This window comes from Austrofundulus limnaeus, unplaced genomic scaffold (assembly GCF_001266775.1).
Source record: "Austrofundulus limnaeus strain Quisiro unplaced genomic scaffold, Austrofundulus_limnaeus-1.0 Scaffold8, whole genome shotgun sequence".
Taxonomy (NCBI): domain Eukaryota; kingdom Metazoa; phylum Chordata; class Actinopteri; order Cyprinodontiformes; family Rivulidae; genus Austrofundulus; species Austrofundulus limnaeus.
Window position 1 is genome coordinate 3697346 of NW_013952410.1, and position 16103 is coordinate 3713448.

Genomic DNA, 16103 nt, shown 5'->3' on the forward strand with positions numbered 1-16103 from the left:
TTCCTCTAARTCTGAGGTCATTATTCTCAACTTGTAAAAGGTGGAGGTCAGGCGGAGTTTGCCTCAAGTATCTGGATGTCTATTTTTTATTATTTTTTATTTTTTGAGTGATGGTAGGATGGATGGATGGATGGATTGGGGCCTTATCCTCAGTAATGAGGGTGTTGCTTTGGTCACTCGTGGTGAAGAGGGAGCTTAGTCGTTCTGAGGCAAAGCTCTCAATGTACAGATCTGTCTATGTGCCGACCCTCACCTGTGGTCATGAGRCGTAGATCCCCGATACAAGCAGCTGAAATGAGCTTTCTTCAAAGAGTGGCCGGGTTCAGCCTTAGAGATAGAATGAGGAGAGGAGCCCTGTCATCCTGGAGGAGCTCGGAGTAGAGCTGCTGCTCCTCCAYATTGAAMGGAATCAATTGAGGTGGCTCATCTGACTAGGATGCCTCACTTTAAAGAAGTTCCGGGCACGTCAAACTGATAGGAGGTCTTGTGGAAGACAAAACTCRTGGAAACAGCTTGGGGTCCAGAACGAACTGGAAAGTGTCTTTGTGGAGAGGGATGCCTGGGTTTCTCTTCTAGACCTGTTGCCTCTGCGCCCCAGCTTTGGAWAAGCGGTAGAAGATGGAGGTACTGCCAACAACTGCAACTTTTGGTGCAAGGGTATAAATGAAGTCCAAACCCTCCCATATAMAATGAACACACAGGTGGAAATAGGAGCACATAACAGCAAAACAAACTTCCCTGTTTCAGGGGCAAAGAAGATAACGTCTAAGCAGACTCATGCATATAGAAGTGCTCGGTCAAGGAAGTAAAAAAGTGGGGCATCAAGTGTCACAAACACTCGCYGCTTTGACATGTGAGTGGTGACATACCTCCATGACCTTAGATCCAGGTTAGCAGCTGCAACAGGACAATTTGTAAAAGTTGTCAAACGTTTTATAAGGATCAGAATTCTACAAATATACATTTTTTTAATAGCAAAACTAATGTTTACATCAAGATTCCCAGTCTAGATTTGAATGTTTCGGCTGTTCATTCGTTTTTTCATATGACACATGCAGATTTTCCAACACGACACATTCCCTCACCTGTCACCCGTTCTTTTATTCAACATCCGCCCCAGTTCCTCTCTCTTCTGTCATCTTGTCTGATGCCCCATTAACTATGCTGTCCTTGAGCTCCCCTGGCACTCTGTCTCCTTTAGGGTGATTTCACCAGCATTGTACTTTTCTCTAATCCCTCTTCCATCCAATTATCTGTTTTAATAGATTTTCTGCTGAGACTAAACTATGCAGGGTTAGACATACTACCGCATCATTTTTCCCCCCTCTCTGGTCATTTTCACTTGATGTAGCAGTGTACTGGCTGACAACTGCTCACTTTACTTGTGCCAAAAAAAAGCATCAGAGGTTTTCATGTGGGCCTAATGCAACATGACATTGTTCTTGAAGCCAGCCTTAACTGCTGCAACAACTCTCTGATGTGTGTGATTTGAAAAAAAAGGCATCAGATGAAGTTCAACTAATGTTCTTATGTGGTCACTCTAACCCAGATTCACACTGTGCCAACAGTTCATGAGCACACGAACAGAAGAAAGGTCAGGAGTTTGTTTGGGTGAGACGGGGGTTTGTATCCACAGAGTTTAAAACAAAGATGTGTTGTTTACTTGTGAAAAAAATCTAATTTTTGCAACTTGTGTTATTTGTTGCTCATGTTTGAACAATTTATAAGTAAAAGCCTTGGGGGAAAATGTTTATACAATCAAAATCTCATTTAGTCTTTTTTCATACCAAATTGTTCTTGTTATGAGAGCTGGTTCTTTTAGTAGCTCAGTGGTCAGGTTTGTGGTTTTATAATCGAGAGGCTGCAGGTTTCGAGCCCAGGTTGTGTCAGGAAGGRCATCTGGTGCAAAACAGTTGCCAAATCTTTCAAAAGAAGAAGAAGGGAGCAGATAAAGGAACTTGAACTGGTTCCTTTTAGTGTTCTGGAATCTTGATGCTTTCAGGCAAACCACCTGAGCTTTATGGTGGCCCTCCGAGGGCAAATTTTAATAAACATCAATGCTTTGTTTTTAACTTTGACTAAACMTGAACACCTCTAACAAACAGTAACTGAGCTCTACATGGTATTTCCTGCATAGCAACAATGTTCTTATTAGCATGTTCTCTTAAAACACTGAAGATGTTTGTTATATCAAATGACTTTGGTTTTTGGTGTTTTTATTTTAGCTAATTGTATTCAAAACTGTAAAGATTAATATTCTCACATTGATGGGAACATGTATGGTTATGTAAGAAGGGTCAGGACTTGATGAGTTTAAGTTTAATAGTGCAACTTGTAAGTGGGAAATTCCCACTTCCCAGTACAACTATGCTGTCTTTAAAGCAGCATATGCTTATTTTAAGACATTAACACGTCTTTGATGTTTTCATGGCCACATATRATTCTGTGGCAGGCCACATTTGGCCTGGAGGCCTTGATTTTGACACCTGGTTTAGAAGAAACATTTGATGTTTTACAGTTTCCTTGAAAGTTTGATATTTAATCTGGAAATGTCATCTCACCCAGCTTAATTGTGTTTCTGAAGCAAGTTGGAAATTTACTAGTATTTACTAATTGCTGTTTACAGTAAATAATTACTRTACGTGGGGCAGCTGTGGCGGAGTAGTTAGATGAGTCGTCCTAGAACCGGAAGGTTGCTGGTTCCATCCCCCGTCCAGCCGTCTCAGCCGTTGTGTCCTTGGGCAAGACACTTCACCCACCTTGCCTACTGATGGTGGTCAGAGGGTCCGGTGGCTGCCGGTGCATGGCAGCCTCGCTTCTGTCAGTGTGCCCCAGGGCAGCTGTGGCTACAGTGTAGTTTGCCATCATCAGTGTGTGAATGTGAGTGTGAATGGGTGAATGTCTGTTAGTGTAAAGTGCTTTGGGGTCCAGAGGGACTTGAAAAGCGCTCTATAAGTTCAGTACCATTTACCATTTATAAGAAATACAAATCATTAAAAAAACATTGTAAAACTGCATTTTATGAATCTAATCCCTGCAAGACTGYGTCTGGGGAGGTGGTTTGTTCCAGCAGCTTTCTCCACTTTACATGTTYGCCTTATTACATAACGGGTTGTATTTTAGAGGGAAACCTCCAACTTCCAACTTTCCAAATAATAATTCTGACTTTGTTGGATCATTCCAGTTGATTTGTTTCAACTTGGTTTGAAGTTTAGACTTCTTAGTTCAAACTACAATCAAAAAATACCAGAATGATCTGAGATTTGGTGAAAATGAAATTGTATCATTTTCCAACACTTGCAATCTTTTGCTTGCCACTATAAAAGCTGAATAATCATATAATTGCCTTTGTGCGTATAGGTTCATTTATACGTTTGTCTGTTAGCAAAATATCCCACAAATCACTCAGATTTTAATGAAAGTCTCAGAAAATAATCATTGGTTTGGACTTCAACAACTGGATGGATGGATGATGGATGGATGGATGGATGGATGGATGGATGGATGGATGGATGGATGGATGGATGGATGGATGGAATAACTTTTGAAGACACGGTGATTCAAGATGGCCAGCACAGCTAATCAACTTAAGCCAACAAAAAATGTTAAAACTCTGTCTTTTTTGTAGTTATTGAGCTAAAATTTGGTGTGTTGGTAGCTGAGAGTTGTTCCAAACGCCTAATTTAAGCATTTACAGATCACATTAGATCAAGAAAAAAATAAAATAAAACAAACTTTGGCCTGTAATGGAGACAATGAGTGTTACTTTTTAAAATTTATTTTGGTTTTTGAACAAGTAACTGTTTTTATTTCATATTTGAATAATTTCTAATTCATAAATTAAAAAAAAATGAGTCAAAAATGCAAAGGCATAACTTATTTTAAAATTTCACCTTTTTTATTTCACCATGTCTTGTTCACTAAACTTCTAAATGTTTTTGCTTTCCAAAGGTCCACCCCAACTTTATCATATGTGAATAGAGACAACTTTAAAAACTGATGTCAAAATGCTAATAAAAATAAAAACGTCACATACAAAATCATAGTTTTCAAATTTATCCAATAAATGTGTCTAAAATCAAAACATTCAATTGCATCTACAAAATAAAAATAAAGTTTTTTATTTTATTTTATTTTATTTTTGTTATTTGGTTATAAATATTTGGAACTTTTGTTTTGATCAATCACCACAAATTAAAATTCCAATTCTCCTTTTGAGATTATCCTTTTTATCTTTTCATTAAGCTGTCCATGTTATTGCGACTCTAGCAGTGCTGGAGATCTAATATGAAGTAGCTGCTTTCCCCATGAGTGTTAACAGTCAATATATTCTTATCTCATTTTCATATATCGTTCCAGAGCCCTGAGATTAAACAGTGATATCAAACTTTGGACAGGTGTTATGAAAATCTCTTCAGCTTTTGGAGGAAGGAAAAGGAAATGGGAAGACGAGATTGAAAATGGCTACTTATTCGGTATTAATGACTCTCGGCGCAGGATGCTGTTTTATTGGGGGGAGTCAGGGGTTCAGCAGAGAAAGTTCTTTCAAACAGGCCGCTGTGTCGCCTTATCATGCACGTTCCAGGGAGCAGCAGGACACGGCGGACGTGCTGGAACTCCCACAGCCTGCATTAAATATGGGAAGATGGCTCTTAGAGGATGGATATGTCATCTGCATGGACTAATGCTGATAAATGCTTTCAGAGGCTCGGCATGTGCATGAAAAGGTTCCCAAAGGTCATCAAACAAAAAGATTTATCTAAAAAAAAAATAACCAAAAAGGCATGCTTTTAGTTTTTCCTGTTGGCTAAAAGTTATATTCATATTATTGTGAAGCTCATCCATTAAGCCAGTTTCCATTTCAATTCCATTATCACCTCTCCTCCCCGCAGCCCCCCCAGTCCTCTCAGCCTCATTCCAAATCGAATCCCCCCCGTCCACCAAAGACACCATCAGCACGCCCACTCTAATTGCAAGCAGCAGGCTCTTTATAAGAGCACAGATTCTGCTGAGAGGCGGAAAAACAATGGAAGCAAATGCTGTTTTTATTGATCCGCCAGCGTCTCATGCCGTGCTCTGTGTTTTTGCTCGGAGATTTGAAGTRTAGTCAGATTTAGCAGCGTGGTCACTCGTATTAGTCTCTGCAGGATTTGTGTGTGTGTGTGGGGTGGGGGGTGGGGTAACTGATTGTAAATCCAGGCTGCATCTTAAAAAGACACATAAAGKAGCAAATGTTGTCCTGAGGAAGCATCAATCGTGTCTGTTAGTGCCATAACCACACAGTGCAGACGACCCAAAGAACGGCTTGAAATTAATTTATTGCTTTTGGATAAACTGTGAGGAGAGTATCCGGGTGTGTCGTAATTAAAGAGCATGATGGCAGGAATTAGATCAACAAGTTGTGGAAAGAACAGAAGAGTTCATAATAAAATGACTCATTTTTAGCCCTGAGTGTAACATGACTCATGTGTTTGTCTGAAACTATGGGCAGAAGCACATTGCATCACTTCCAGCATCAGATGGAGTAAATCAGACCGGTGTTGAGGTCAAAGGAAGTCTGATTTGAACTAAATGTGCCGTCTTCTTACCCTCACAGATACCCACAGCTGTGTCCTGGTATTCCTCTTTTATTTCACATCATGGCGGTGTGCTGAACGTCTGCACACATGGATGGTTAGCTCTCCTCTCCCCATCAGGAGGACAGTCAGACGAGGCTGTGAATAAATAGTTTCTTCCTCTTGTCAATAGAAACCAAGGTCAGGGTGGGAGAGACAGACAGCTAAGGACGCACTGTAGGCTGAAGGTGGAGGCCAAAACAGAACATTTAGGGAAAAGTGAGGCCATATCAGACCCAGTGCCTTAAAGAAATTCATCAGATCCATTAAAGTAGTCAATTAATTCCTCAGCTCAGGGGTGTCAAACTTAGTTACACAAAGGGGCCAAAATTCAAAACTTGGTTCAAGCCAAGGTCCAATTTCTGTCAATGTTTATTGAAAAAAAAAATTATATAATAAATTATCCTTAACACATTTTCACTGAGGACCACATGGACATTATGATTATTAACTTCAACGTTTCGTGTTTAACCTCTGTCTCAAGTGGAGGAGTTTAGGTATCTGGTAGTCTTGTTCACAAGTGATGGTAGGATGGAGTGAGAGATGGACACACGGATTGGGGCCTCATCCTCCGTAATGAGGGTGTTGCTCTGGTCAGTCGTGGTGAAGAAAGAGCTGAGTCGAAAGGCAAAGCTCTTGATTTACTGATCTGCCTACGTTATAACCTCATGAGATCCCGGCTACAAGTGGCCGAAATGAGCTGCTACAAGCCACCCCAAGAACAGGTAGAGGTACAAGCCTTAGAGATAGGGTGAGGAGCACCGTCATCCAGGGGGAGCTCAGAGTAGAGCCGCTGCTCCTCCGCATCGAAAGGAGTCAGATGAGGTGGTTCTGATTAGGATGCTTCCTGGATGCCTCCCTTTAGATATATAGATCTTTATTTGCCATTAGTGCATATACTATAGCAGTTTATGCACATTGTAATTCTTGTGCAGGCCTCTCTCGAGGTGTTTCGGACATGTCCTGCTTGTAGGAGGCCCCAGGGAAGACCCAGGACGAGCTAGAAAGTATCGCTGGGGAGAGGGATGTCTGGGTTTCTCTTCTGTTGCCTCTGTGACCTGACTACAGATAAGCGGAAGAAGATGGAGATGGAGTTTCGTGTTTAACTTCGACTAAACAGAAAACATCATGTTCCTCATCTCATTGCTACAGCTGAGCCCCGCTAACAATCACTGAGCTCTACTTGGTATTTCCTGCATAGAAACAGCATTTCAACACGTCCTCTTACAAACACAGAAAATTACTACGTGTACGACTGACTAAATATGAAACAAATAATACAGAAGTACTATTACAATAGYCTGGTAAAAACCAGACCCTTGTCCTTCACTTTGCTTCGTACAGAGGGTCTGCTATTGAGAAGCGATTTCTTGCTGGAGGCGTGGCCTCTGCTGAAGCGTGTGTGTCGCTGTGAAGGAGGCTAAGCTAAGAAGCTAACCGGAAATCGCGAGCACTGTAAACAACACTAATGAGAGGAGAAAAGTACAGAGCCAAACGAGACGACTGTAAATGAGAGCTGCTGCTTTGTCAGAAAATTTTAATTTAATTTGAAGCCTTATCAACACAGACTGGCTTCATTCACTTCCTCCACTGCCGTATGCTAAAATAAATAGCAGACACTGCGCAGAACATCAGAGTCATTCAAAACTCTGCCTTCTCTTTGTTGATTGGCCCAGGTGACATAAASTACAAGCAGTCCTGCGCAGAAAATTGACGTTCTSTTCTCTGATTGGCCCGGCTAAAAATCTGCCAGCGAAATCATTCTCCATGGGAGAAGTCCCAGACGGRGCAGAGAAGGGAAACTAGAATTGAGCGGAGCTGCGTAGGAAGGCAAGGGCCAGGCTACTATTACAAGTAAAGGTAAGAGAGTTTTATTCACTGTTGAGTCGTGGTGAGTAACTACCATCTTGAATTCTGAATTGCCATGCATAATCAACAGACATTATGGGAGATGTAGTTTACAGTCAATGCTGGATTTAAAGCCGCATATTTTGAGACATTAATAGGGCTGTTCAACCAAATTGTTCAGGGAGCCAGAGTTACTCAAAGCCAACAGCTCAGAGACAGGATTATCGTTCATGTTTTTAATTTGTTTATTATGCTGTCGAGCCAGATGTAAGTCTTTGAGTTCGACACAAACATGTCTAGTGCTGATCTTCCCTAGTAAAAGGCTAAAGTCTACTTTCATACATGGAACTAATTTCCAACAGATYTTGGCTTAAAGGGGGAAAAAATCGAATATTTGAATGATTTTAAGTTCACTATTTAAGTCTGTTCTGCGTTTCCATTTTGCATAAATTACAGCCAATCTGCAAACAGCACGAGTCCGCTCATTAAGGATCATTGTTGGTTTATGTAAGGATTTGTGAACTGGATGACCTGCGATAAAACGAGGTTCAGTGCTGCTAATTAGTCCATTTCTGATCTCTTTTTTTTTCACGTAGCTTTCTTTTTTCCGCGACAGGTTGAAATGAACTTTAATCGCTCAATTCATTGATTAAAGTTTTACGATCATCCTGCTCAACCTCACAACATAAGTCACGTTAATATACTCGTGCGCTTCCAAGTTTGCAGCATTTTGCAGCCAAATGACACCAGTGTCAGGCTGACATATTTAATCCACTGCCCTGTTCTCAGGAGAGTCCACCACAGGCTAATCATGCTTTAAAGAATAATTGCAGTCATTTAAAAGCAATGCGTGAATGGTATTTGATGATCATTGTCCCTGCAGTCTTCCATTTCCCAGTGATCCACATCCTTCTAAACCAGCGGCAAGAACTCAGTGAGGTCTAATTATTACTTCAGACTACTTGGAAATTAGAGTCCTGTCTTTATGTGTCCAATTTACACAGAGCTTCCTGTTTTTCTGAATCTTTTTAAGTTTAATGGTTGGTATGGTAAAGATACTTGGATATAAACTAAAATATTGGACCAAAATGGATAATTATACCTAATAATTGTCATAAGGAAAGCTATCAAAATCATTAATGTTGGTACATAAATAACATGATTGATAGCATCCACATGAGTTGGTTGCCTTTGCTATAACTGTGGTAAAGTTATGTGTTCAAAACGTTCACTGTTATGTATATTTTCAAAAGCATGGATCAAAAATGTGTCTGGTCAGACCCCCAGTTGGGCTTCTAATCTCATTTGTGAAATTTGGGTTTCAACATTTCGTATTTTTGTGCGTGCACTGCATTGTGGGTAGGGGTCAGAGGTTATTTGATTTGAATAAAGCTGCATTGATATTAAATTTGAAGGATGTAACTTGTTTTTGTTTCTGTCTATCTGATGTTTTTTTTTCCTGTGAATTCTGGCAGACAAAACAGAATGCGGTGAAATGTTGAAGGTAATGCATGGTTTTAAAAATACAAAAATCTCATCTGTGATTTTAATGGAAAGTTTAATACAAATAAGCAAATACATCGAGTATGAATAAMGGTGTAAATTTATTGGTTGAATTCGTTTAATTCCAATGGCATTTCCATTGCAACCTCAGCGTTTATCATGTGACCCTGAAGAATTAGTTTCTTCTAGGTGAATGCACACTTGTGACTACAAAATGGTCTATTAGGAGAGTCCTTTGATTTGAGTTTACTTTTTGCTAGTTAGCATTTTTTCCTTTATTTTATTTTTATTTTTTTTTTGGTATTAGTGAATGGGGATGGGTAAAAGCGCATGTGAGTGGGGTCCTCAGTAGGCTCATTATTCTCCCCAAAAAGACACTGAGCTTTAATCAAAACTTCGTGTCCCTTGGATGAAGGACACAAGATTAGAAACACTTGGTGTTCTGAGCTTCTCGGGATCCATTAAAGGTTCTCCAAGAATTCTTAAAGAAGTCTCTAACTCAATGCCACAGGCATCGCTCAGTCTATTGTCATGGAGTCCATCACCATTTTGTGGCAGTTGAGCAAGTTGTGTCCAGTCAGAACTCTAACCAGTGTCAGGGTAACAAGAGCTTTTCCAAACCTAATATTTGGGGCCTTTATCAGTTCCTGTGCCCAACAGTCCATCAGCACCCTTCAAAGGATTTAGTGTTGGTGTCTAATCCAGTTCTACAGACTGTTGTTGAGATACCTACAACAGGCTCTGGTCCTTTGAAGTGAGCCTGACTGCCAGCTTTTGAAAAATAGTCAGCTCTCTCGTTACCATAAATGCCAGTATGTCCTGGTACCCATTTACAGTAACAGTAAAACAGTATCTCTCCCCAGTTGGTTGACTGCTTCAGCACACTCCCAAGTCAGTAATGATGTAACGTGTGGCCCTTGAAGAGCTCTAATAGCAGCTTGGCTATCTGTTAGAATGAATGCATACAAGTTCTTTGAGAGATGCCACACACGGGTGGATTGTATATATCTCAGCTTAAGATATATTAACAAAACCACAGTAGTTAGCATTTAAAAACTAATTTGTCAAAACCTCCAGAAGCTCACCTTCATTTTTGTCACAATCTACATCACACCATTTGTCAACGCCAAATTATTTATAAATTACATTTAAAACTATATTGTATTTATTATTCTTATAATATTTTTGTGGAAACATAACAAACTAGTGGTGGCATGCTTTTGACACTCAACTGCATAAAATACAGTCATTAGATGATAATACAATTACTTGTAACCACTTTACTAGGCCTTGTAGCACAAATATGTGCATAACTAAAAACAGTTGATCTTTTTCTCTTCACTTCCATTCTGTTTAGTTTTCTTATACAGTACATTCCCTCACTCTTATAGTCAGCATTTTTAACAGACATATTTTCTCTCTGTCTGTGTCCATCTCCCCATCCATCTGTCTTTGCAAAAGGCCAGTCAGGTCACAAGAGAGTTGTTTACTAAGAAGCAGCCAGTGGCTCCAGGAAAGGCGGGCCACGGAGAGTGGGTGCAGTTTGGGCCCGGAGTGACGGATCGTGCCGACCCTGCCTGCCGGAATAAATAGAGGCATTAGCTGCTCCGCAGCTGGTTCTTACTGCTGCTGAGGCTTACTGGTCTATGAAATGTGCAGCGCGGTGATGTCCTGGGCCTCACCACAGTGTGATGAATGCTTTATATTCCTCCATAAACCATATTAAAGCCAGGTCACATGATGAATCGCAGGCGAGAGACTGGAGGGAAGGAAGAGATGAAGGCGGAGGGCAGCGGGGTGGGGGTGGGGGTTAAGGAACTTGGGGAGAGGGGCTTTTTGATAAAAATGGAAAGAAAGGAAATTAATTCCATGACAAAAATATCAAAGCAGGTCCCCCCTCCCTCGTGCTTTTGCCTTTCTTTATTTGTGATTGATGAAGAAAAGCAGAGGTGACTTTTAATTTTTAATAAATCCCTTTTAGAACAGTTTATCATCTGGTCTTTGTGTGCCCCTTTGGCCTGAGCCGGATGGTTCTTGTGCATCTGATTCACTTCACACAGTTCAGGTGGGCTCCCAGAGGTGACTCTGATGTTTTACATCTGTGAGTGACTGCCTCTCTGTCATAAACAGTGTCCTCTTTTCCAAAACTGTTGAGTTATTGATGGAAAAACTGCACTGAAATTTCCTGTTACAATAATAAACACATTATTGAAGTTACAGAGGAATGAAAATGGGATATTGGTTTAAACAAAGTTAATTTTATTTGCATTTTCTAATGCTTGCTTCCCAACTTCATGTTTTATACAAAAGACTCAATACGTTGTTTCAGGAATCATAGCAGAGTTGTAAACTTTGATCCAATTAAAAAAAAAAAAATCTAATTTTTGGTGTGAAATAGAAACTTTTACGAGGGATTTCTGGCTTGAAATCAATCCTCAAAACTTCAAATAAGCAGCATAAATCTGGACTGTTGAAAACAGTTTTCTTCCTTTTCTGAAAATGTTCTCAAACTTTGGTGGAAAAACATATAAATAATTCCTGAAAATGAGTAATTTCATAATTATTGCAGGGTAAAAAATGTTCCTATTAATTGGTAATTGCACCATTACTTCATTTTTTAGAGTCAAAATTGTGTTGGAAGTTTTCATTTTCATTATAGCTGCCATTATGAGCCCAGTCCATTAATTGGCTTTTTTCCAGTGTTAATGCGGCGCCACTATAATGAGTGAAGTTCTCTGCAGCTCCAGTGCTGAGCTGTTCAGTGGCAGGGTGCTGAAGTGTGCCAGCAGAGCTCAGGAATTCTGAATTCAACTTTTGACTCTGCAAGAGTCCACTGACCGGTCAGCAGAAGGCCCCAACAAATCAATTTGTAGATTATGTCTGATCCTTATTAGTACAGGAGGCATTTTGTCTTCAATATCTGAAGGCTATTTCTTTCAATTTAATTTTATTTCATTTAATCACAAACAGGAAAATCACACTGACTCATTCATTTTTTTTACAAGGAGGCATCAAAACTTAAACCAGTCRTAGTGACTATGAAGAACATTTGGATTTACATATGGCAGAAGACTAAACCTAAAATACCACGTTGCACCAATTTAAGCTGGAATATAACAATCTAAAATGTGCAGAATGGCTAAACAAACCAACAAAGGCTGGATCTAACTGAGGCWGATTAGAGGAATGAGTATCAGGTGTGCTTAATGAGCAAGTGAGACCCAGCTGAGAAWCCAGGAGCAAGTACTTGTATGTGCAGATTCGTCATTATCATTATCAACAAGATAGAAATACAGAAATTGTACACTGTAAAAATGAAATGAAATTATTCATTAATATATATATATATATATATATATATATATATATTAATATATTAATGATATTATTGACATTGATATTATGATACCATATGTTAATGAAATTATTGAGAGAACTAAAGGTAGTCATTTGTTTTAAATACAGCAGAAAATAGGAAGAATGGAAATAATTGTAGGAATTTGAAAAGAACAAGCAGTGAAGACAAGGTTACAATTAAGACATCCGAGGGTTAAATAAAACATTACMTTTAGTGGGTAAACATCCAACAGGTAGATAGATGTATGGACATGGAAACAGTAGAACATGTAATGATTCAATGTGAAAAATATAGGATGAGTAGAGAAAARTTAAAACAGGAACTAAGGAAACATGGTGTGGAAACACTAAAGATGAGTAAGCTATTAGTTAAAAATGAAAAGATAAATAAAGCATTTGCTAAATTTCTAAAGGAGACAGGACTATATTCAAGAATATAGATCATTTTGATCTGGCCCACACTCCAGCACAGTAGATGGTGATAATTCATCTTAACGTTGGATACCAGCCAACACAAAATCCAAGACACAGAAAACTGACAACAGATGAAAACTAGCCTCCATGGCCAATTCTGGAATTTTCTGTGATATGCACTGTCCCTTCTTAAACAAATAAACAACAACAACAACAACAAAAATGTCCAGGTAAAGCAAAGAGAAGCTAAACTAAATAATTACTAACTGAATCCTAAATATGAGGATTTGTCTAAAGCAAAACAGTTGAAAATTTTAATCCTGTGAATACACTCAAAAAAGATTTGTTAAATTGACTTAACCAAGTTATGTCAAGTGGCACTCAACCAAGATTTACACAAGTACACTCTTTATATTCATTCAGTGTGACTGAGTGGAACCATTTGACCTAACTTGGATAAGTAAATTCAACAAAACATTTTATGATCAGAAAATGTGAGGCACTGTGTCTCAGTTGGTAGAAGATTGCCTATTCAAATCCTGGCCCAGGGACCTTTCTGGGTAGAGTTTGCTTGTTCTCTTCATGCATGCGTGGGTTCTCTCCGGGTACTCCGGCTTCCTCCCACAGACCAAAAAACATGACTGTTATGTTAATTGGTTACTCTTCTAGGTGAGAGAGTGAATGATTGTGTGTCTTGTTTGTCTCTGTGTGGCCCTGTGTTGGACTTGTGACCTGTCCAGGGTGTACCCCGCCCCTCACACTGTGACTGCTGGATATGGGCACCAGTGACCCTGAAAGGAAGAAGTGGGTATGGATTATATATGATATGATCTGATGATCCTCCATTTTAATGTTTGTGATTTATGGATCTGTTCAAAGAATGACCTGCAACTCCACTTAGCTCAAGAATTAAGAATATTTGTGTTTGGAGTGAATGTGGGTTCCGTCCATGAAAAACTTCCCAAATCCAAAAAAGAAAACAAGTTTTTTCAAAGTGTGTTTCCGTGTCTGAATACAAAATGCAAAAAGAATAATAATAATAATAAAAATTGAAAGTGATGCATTGCAATGACTTGGCCGGCTGCCTTTTCTGGCAAGACTTATCCTTCATTCATTTCTAATTTGTTTATTTTTGGTTTCATTAATTTCTACAATCAATGAATTGAAATGGAGCCAGGATTAATCCCTTGTTGATGTTAATCATGCGTGGAGAATTTGAACGAGTGCATCATCAGTCAACTGGCTTCATCAGACTGCGCTATGTGAACTAAGCGTCCTCTGGTTTTAATTTAATTCGGCCCCCACCACCCTGTCTGTCTTTCCTGTCCTCGGACAAGTCAAATTGCACTCTGAGTAGCAGCACAACATTATTCTGGCAGCTGCTCTGACAAATTCCTTCAGTCACTGGCTACTTCTGCTGCATGATTACAGCTTTACAACTAATTTTCGACTCTGCTGTCAAACATGCATCGATCACTTTACGTCAAAGTTAGAAGTAATAGACACTTAACAGCTTCGGGTCATGAAAAAACTTTTAGCTGAAATGGCTTTTCCTTGATTTTCAAACGAATTATTTATCCTAACCCTAAACCCATATATAATTAAAACAGTAATGAATAACAAAGACCATGCTTTCAATCACATCCTGAGTCAAACAGAAACAAAACCATCCAAATGTATTGACTATGATTGATAGTTGCTGCAATGTCTTATAATAAACCAACTTTTTCCCCAACGCTCTATCAAAAGCAAAGAACAGCCTCATGTATATTTAAACAAATTTCATACATTAACTCATAACGATGAACAAAAAAACGTTGTAAGAATAAACTGGTAATAAAGTAAATGATAAGCTGGTTTTGTCCTGTCTTGCTCACTGTTTTTGCTGCGACACAGAAACCTCCCGGTGGCTCTTAGTTTAGCATTAAATCACAGGATCTGACCAGTTTGACCATGAAACTTTGGACTCTGCTGTGCTCTGTTAACACGGGGCTTATAGGATCTTTGTGACTGCTGTGCAGCGTTAGAGTCTTTCTTTTTAGATTAGGTTAGTTTTTAACASAACATTGTAGAGCAAACAATTTTCCAACTTTTTATTTAGTAAACACTTTTCTTTTTGGTTRTTGACAATTGTTAAAACACAAAACATGATTTATGATGAACTTGTATATGGCCTTTAATGTTCCTGATGTTTGCTCCATTTCCTTGTTGCACAKTTTGTACAGWTGTGAAGGAAATTTTCTGAMTAATTWACTGAATTTTAGATCAAGCCGTGTRTTTTACACTTTGTGATCATTTGCTGCCAAATCATTTAAACAGAGWAAGAGTCAAGTCAAAGTGTCTAATCAGTATGAGGCCTTTCTCTCTGCATAAACAAAGCTTGTTTAAGATTCCAGTGTTTTTAAAGATATTAAAATCTCTTCACTAAGTTCTGACCTATCAAACGAGTTGGAAAGAGATTTCTCTTCAGCTGAGATAAACTCTGCAATTAAAAACATGCAAAATGGAAAATCTCCAGGACCGGATGGTTTCCCGGCAGAATTCTTTAAGAAATTTTCGGATCTACTTTCTCTCCTGTTGCTATCAGTTTTTGAGGAATCCTTRGCTACACAATTATTGCCACTGTCTATGCATCAGGTGGTAATTTCCTTGCTTTTAAAGAGGGATAAAGACCCCTTGGGCTGCAGTTCATATCGCCCAATATCGCTTTTAAAAACTGATGTAAAAATTCTTACAAAGATGTTGGCAAAACGAGTCGAACAGATTATCCCCACAATTGTTGCACCTGACCAGACCAGTTTTATTAAAAATCGTCAATCCTTCTTTAATATCAGGCGGTTGTTTAATGCGCCCGGTCACAACTGCAATGAAATTTTAATCTCGCTGGACGCTGAGAAAGCATTTGACCGGGTGGAGTGGAATTATCTTTTTAAGACCTTGGGGATGTTTAACTTCGGCCCTAAATTTGTTTCATGGGTGAGCTGATATATACCTTGCCAATGGCAGCAGTACGCACTAACAGTAATCTAGCCAGCTATTTTGAATTGGAACATGGTACGAGGCAGGGGTGCCCWCTCTCTCCACTCTTATTCGCAATAGCGATTGAACCACTCGCAGTGGCTTTACGGAACAACCTTAAGATTAAAGGTATTAATCGGTTTGGCACTGAACATAAAGTTTCCTTATATGCAGATAATACTCTTCTTTATATCTCAGATCCCTTGTCTAGTGTTCCTGAGTTACTTCTTTTACTTCAAAAGTTTGGAAACACATGTGGTTATAAGGTTAACCTTCAAAAAAGTGAACTGATGCCTGTGACTCCAATAGAAGAGCAACATATGGGTCCAGTTCCTTTCAAAATTAGGT